The sequence below is a fragment of the Octopus bimaculoides genome, chromosome 1 (genome assembly GCF_001194135.2).
Source record: "Octopus bimaculoides isolate UCB-OBI-ISO-001 chromosome 1, ASM119413v2, whole genome shotgun sequence".
NCBI lineage: Eukaryota > Metazoa > Mollusca > Cephalopoda > Octopoda > Octopodidae > Octopus > Octopus bimaculoides.
In genome coordinates this window covers 124,277,438-124,283,900 of record NC_068981.1, presented here as the reverse complement: position 1 = coordinate 124,283,900, position 6,463 = coordinate 124,277,438, and the positions used below count along the sequence as shown (strand labels likewise).

At 36.6% G+C, this 6,463-nt stretch overlaps 1 long non-coding RNA gene across 1 annotated transcript; it reads right to left on the bottom strand.

Moving 5' to 3' along the window:
* Positions 1-1,086: 1,086 nt before the first annotated feature.
* LOC128248549 (uncharacterized) lies at positions 1,087-6,457 on the bottom strand. Its single transcript, XR_008264721.1, has 2 exons — positions 5,098-6,457; positions 1,087-1,345 (listed from the first exon to the last, which is right to left on the bottom strand). It is a non-coding gene; the product is annotated as an uncharacterized LOC128248549 (long non-coding RNA).
* Between the last annotated feature and the right edge of the window lie 6 nt (positions 6,458-6,463).

Sequence of the window (6,463 nt, the reverse complement as noted above, 5' to 3'; positions counted from 1 at the left end):
TATACATCTACATATATATATACATGTATATATATATATACATGTATATGTATACATTTGTGCAGATATATATATGCATGTATGTATGTATATATGTATGTATGCCTGGATATATGTGAGAGTATAGTTTCACTGCAGTAGATTCAGTATGAAAATGAAACCATTAAAGTGAAAGTATCTGTCATTACAGTATCGAAATGTAATTGTTTCAGTTAGTGGAATAGTTTCATTTTTAAACTGAATGTATTTGACATGAGTGTTTGTGTTTCACTTTTGACACGTAATACTTAAATAGTGGAGGAGATGTGATGTTGCTGTGGGCTCGACCTATGCAAGTAAGGCATGTGTAAAATTTAAATGAAATTGGTTGTGTAGTTCTCGAGTTTTAGGGAAGCACACAGACACACACACACACACACACACACACACACACACACACGCGCACACATACAGACATACATTCTCATTTATATATATGTGTGTGTGTGTGTGTGTATATATATATATACGACAGATTTTTTTCAGTTTCCGTCTATCAAATCCACTCACAAGGCCTTGGTCAGCCCGAGGCTATAGTAGAAGACACTTGCCCAAGTGCCACGCAGTGGAACTGAACCCGGAACCATGTGGTTGGGAAGCAAGCTTCTCTCCACACAGCCACTCTTGCGCCTTAGTTTACTTACTGAAAATATTTACAACAAATCTGAAACTATTTTAATAAGAATGGTGCACAAAGCAAACACGTCTGATGTGTTTGGGGATTTAATAAATCATAGTAGCCCAGTTTATTAGAGAGCCTAAGTCTGACATCATTCTGTTTAATATGACGATTGTTAAGTAATTACTAAGACAGCAAACACCAGTCCCCAGCGCCTCCGTGAATGTTGTAATATCCTCCTTGTTGCCTTATAGAAACCTTTATACGTTTAATAATCTTTATATGACTATAGTTCATAAACGTTAGATTTTGTTTCAACGTATATTAAATCATGCTAAAAATCCGTTTAATCCCCAATCATCTAACACACACATGTATATAAGCAATTTATGTTTCAAACTAAATATAAATAACTCACTGAAAACCAATTAAACAGCAGTAATTGTTTACATCGCTTTTATTTTATCTCTCAAAATAAGTAGCCTTTACAATTTCATAGCAGCCTGCGCAAATTCTTTGTAATCAATTTTACCACATTTTGTTAAACGAGCAATGATGTCTTTATACTTTTCATCATGGTAATCCATATACATCTTTTTCATTGCCGCCTTTAGTTCCTCTTCGCTGAGACAACCAGAACCGTCAGTGTCAAACGTCTTAAAAGCTAACGCAATATCATCCGGATCTCTTAATAAAGAAATAGAATAGAGAAGAAGCAAAATTAGTAACAATATAAAATTATGCCATTTGTAGAAAAGCAACAAAATAATAATTCATTCAAAGTAAGCAGTTTTTTATTTATAAGGTGAAATTTAGTTGATATAAGAAAGCACTTATGTAACGTATGACTCAGTTGATTAGTGAAAAACTAGATGACTGGGTGGTGGTTTGAATACTGTCATCCACACTTAATCGAGTTCATGGCGAAGACACTCAATACTTATTGGTTGATTTTTACTAATCCTTACGTAAAGAAGGTTTATACAGGGTGGGGTAGAGGGACAGGCGTTTTTGAAAAATTCACAAAATCATTAATTTAAGGTGCAAATTCTATTGACATCAATGTGTTTATATTGAATTAGCATTTGTCAAAATGAAGTATAACAACATCTATCATGTGGAGTCCGTTTTCATTGATACATTTCTGAAAGCGTTCTTGGAAATTCGCCTCCACTTCCTCCGACACTGCTCTGTCGATTTCGGCGAATTCCACGCGATTAACTTCCTTTAAATCGTCCAATATGTGGGGCTAATGCACATGCACACGTGCCTTGAGGTTTCCCCAAGGTTCAATAACGACAGTTCTGTTGATTCGCCATGGCATTGGGATGAAAATGAGCTTCATCATTCATTAAAAAAATGAAGCCGTTATTTACCCCCAAAATTGCTTCCCTCTGACGTGCGAAGTTAAGCCGCCGTGCATAGTCCCTCGGTTTTAACTGTTGCCGATTGACCAATTCGTACGGGTGAAGATGCAGGTCTTCATGCAAAATACGCGTTCAACTGGTTCTTCTTTTATCGCACTCGAAAGGTAAAGTCGACTTCGGCAGAATTTGAATTCAGAACGTAAAGACGGGCGAAATGCCGATATGAATTTTTTTTTTTCCCCGGCGTGCTAACGGTTCTACTAGCTCGCTGCCTTACAAGTTCCTCTAATAATAAAGTGATATAGAACACATAAAGCGGATGTAATTGTGTCTTATTCAAAAAGCACTCTGGGTTACGCAACATTTCTTGATCAGCGGTCTAGTACTCAGACGAAAATGTGTTTTAGTTCATTATGTATGCATGCAACATAAAATTCACCATTTGGGGAAGGTGGCGTTGTGAACAATATATAGTCTAGCGGTGAGTGTCTGCACTCACGAACGCTAGATCATGGTTTCGATTCCCGGAAAGAGCGTTGTGTTCTTGAGCAAAACATTTCCTTTCACGTTGCTCTGCGATCATTTTGACATCTGACGTGTGACACACTCGTGCACCTGTACATGTAATATCGATTTGATGGCGGGAGTGAGTTTATGTACCACAGCACATACATTTGATCACTATAATCAAATCATTTGTGCAGCTCGTTCAGCAAAAACTGAACACACATACGTCGTCTTCCACGGGAAAGGCCTTCATCATTATTATAATTATTATCATTATTGTTGCTGTTGTTGTTGTTGTCGTCGTCGTTGTTGTTGTTGTTGTTGTTGGTATTGTTGTTGTTGTTATTTAAGGTGGCATTTTGATCTTAGCCAAAAGGCCGAGGAAAAATAAAAATAAAATATTTTTTTTAAATAAAAGAAAAGAAATCATTATTTAAGGCGGCGAGCCGGCAGAATCGGTAGCACGCTGGGCGACATGCTTAGCGGTATTTCGTCTACCGCTACGTTCTGTGTTCAAATTCCGCCATGGTCGACTTTGCCTTTCATCCTTTTGGGATCGATGAAATAAGTACCAGTTACACACTGGTGGGGTCGATATAATCAACTAGCCCCCTTCTCCAAAAATTTTCAAGGCCTTGTGCTTAGAATAGAAAAGATTATTGAAAGTGACCGAGCAAACATCGGACTAAGTTACATAGCATTTACTTTTGTTCGTGTGGCTGGATAACATAAGGCTTCTGTTATATATGTCTACAATGTAAACAGCTACAGCAAGTCATTACAAATGTTTAGCTGTATCATTATGGAAGGCATTATGAAATAAAATGAGGGATCTTTTTCCTTTACATGGGCAGCTCGATTGATTAATTTTCTTTAATTAAACACTTTGAAACTTCGTATACTGGTAGAATGTGTCATATAGAACATCTTTTACTCTTAGCGTTACTCTTTACTCTTTTACTTGTTTCAGTCATTTGACCGCGGCCATGCTGGAGCACCGCCTTTAGTCGAGCAAATCGACCCCAGGACTTATTCTTTGGATGCCTAGTTCTTATTCTATCGGTCTCTTTTGCCGAACCGCTAAGTTACGGGGACCTAAACACACCACCATCGGTTGTCAAGCGATGATGGGGGAACACAAACACACAAACATATACAGACACACACACACACACACACACACACTTGCTCAATGTGCCACGCATTGGGACTGAACCCGGAACCATGTGGTTGGGAAGCAAGCTTCTTACCATGCAGCCACTCCAGACTATTACAAGCCACCGGTTGGCCTGGGGCTATAATAAAAGGCACTTGCCCAAGATGCTGCGCAGTGGGACTGATCCCGAAACCATTTGGTTGCAAAACGAGCCTCTTAACCACATACCAATTTGTCGTAAGAAACATATGGGAAAAGCGATAAATGTTACAACTTTACAATTCTTTTTCCTTCCTATAAAATACTTAGCACTGTTTCAAGTGAAATGTAATTGTTATTGCTGTTGTTGTTGTTGCTGTTGTATGCTCGCTCCGTTATCGAAACAGATTCCTATATCTTCCGCTTCTCTCGCCCCTCCACCGACACCATTCAGTTATTAACGGAAATTTATTACTAAGGAATGTTTGGTACTATTGATAGTTGTGCTAGTGGTGATAAGATTGTTGTTGTTGTTCTCGTTGTTTTTACTGTTGTCGGAGCCACTCCTGAGAAAAGTTTCTATTTTCGAAGTTATTTCGTGTTAAAGTTATCGTATTTCGATAATTTCGACCAATCAATGACGTGTATTCAGTTGGCAAAAAATACTGTTGTTGTTTGTCAACAACAACTTCCGGCGGTGTATATTTCGCTTGTCACTGTTATTTATGACATATTTCATTTCAGTTACGTTCATAAGAATAAACGAGTGTATCGGAAAAACGTTTACTTCATGACACCATCATAATCGTTCGTGCATTTCTACTGCTTTTAGGGGGGGGGGTCCTGTTTTCCTGAAATTTTTTAGCCCCTCCCACTCCAATTCCTTCATTTTTCACTTTTTCCATAACCTTAACCCTAAGACCTCAAACCTAAAACCCTAACCTAAAACCCTAACCTTAAAACTCTAACTCTAAAACCCTAACCTTAACACTAAAACCCAACCCTAACCCTTAAAACCTAACCCTAAAACCCTAACCCTAAGTAGAAAAATTGTTGTAAATGTTTTTAAAGCTAAAACAAGTACAAACGTGCGGACGATGTCATAAATAACAGTGACAAACGATATGATTTTTTGAATATTTTCACTACTGTAAATATTCAAACAACAGCAGTAATTTTATTCAGCTGAATACAAGTCATTGATTGGCTGAAATTACCGAAATACGACAGCTTTAACACGAAATAACTTCGAAAGTAGAAACTTTTCTCAACAGCGCTAAGAGTAAAATATGCTCTATATGACACATTCTACCAGTATACGAAGTTTCAAAGTGTTTAGTTAAAGAAAATTAATTAATCGAACTGCCCATGAAAAGGAAAAGATCCAAAATGAGAGATACGATGAAAAGATACGAAACGTGTGAACTTACTGAAGATATCGCTTATACATCGCTCGAACGAACTCTGGTTTGGTAACTTGGCCATCTTTATTTGTATCATATTCTTCGAAATCGCACTGTCGAAATAAAATAGCAGAGGTAATGATAGCAATATAAATAATAATAATAATAATAATAATAATAATAATAATAATAATAATAATAATAATAATAATAATAATGGCAAATAGACCAGATATAGTTGTCAAAGATCATGAAGAAAAAAAATGCTTTCTAATTGATGTATCAATACCAGCAGATGACAACGTTTCTCTGAAAGAAATGGAAAAACTTTCAAAATACAAAGACCTGGAAATAGAGATAACTCGAATGTGGAATCTAAAAACAGAAACAATTCCTATCATAGTAGGTGCCTTAGGTATAATAAAAAAATATTCAGACAAATACATAACAAAAATAGCAGGACTTACAAATATATATAACATACAGAAAATTGCACTACTTGGTACTGCACACATCCTACGCAAAACACTTTCAATACAGTAAACATAAGAGCACCACAGCAAACCACAGCACATACCCAAGGCGCACAGAGCTGCGCTCGGTAGTGAAGTGAAAGCACGTTATAAAAATAAAACTACTGAATAATAATAATAATAATAATGATAATGATAATAATAATAATGATGATGATGATGATGATGATGATGATGATGATGATGATGATGATGATAACACGCAGGTACGCTTCTATGCTTAGATTTGGTTAGTTTTTCTCGATTTGTATGTTTAATGAAAAATCTTAACTTTAGTAGAAAAATAGTAATGACCCTGAGACATACTAAACCAATCTAGTTACATTATACTCTGAAGATACACGCACTAACAAACTCTCTCACACACACACACACATACACTCACACAAACACACATACATATATTACACACACACACATATATATTATTGTCTGGGGGGAGTCATTCTCTTTTAGTACCTTATCAATTTAACGCACTCACCGGTTCGATTTTTACTCATTTACTTACTTTTGCTGAAATTTTCGTTGCGTCTTGCTACCTTTTCAGTAATCGTTGACTGTGTCCGTTATCGGAATTACGTTCTTTTTTTGTTTGTTTGTGTGCATGCATGTGCGTCAGTGTGCATGTGCATACACATATGTTTGTATGTATGCATGTATGTGTGTGTATGTATGTATGACAGTGTGTGTATGCATCTATGTGTGTATGCATGTATGTGTGTATGCATATATATATATGTATGCTTGTGAGCACGTTTGTAGGTATGTATGTATTCTGCAAATCCATGTGCCTGTTTGTGTTCATGTTTGTGTGCTTGTATATGTGTGTGTACTTCTGACTCCTTGTGTGTGCAGGTTTG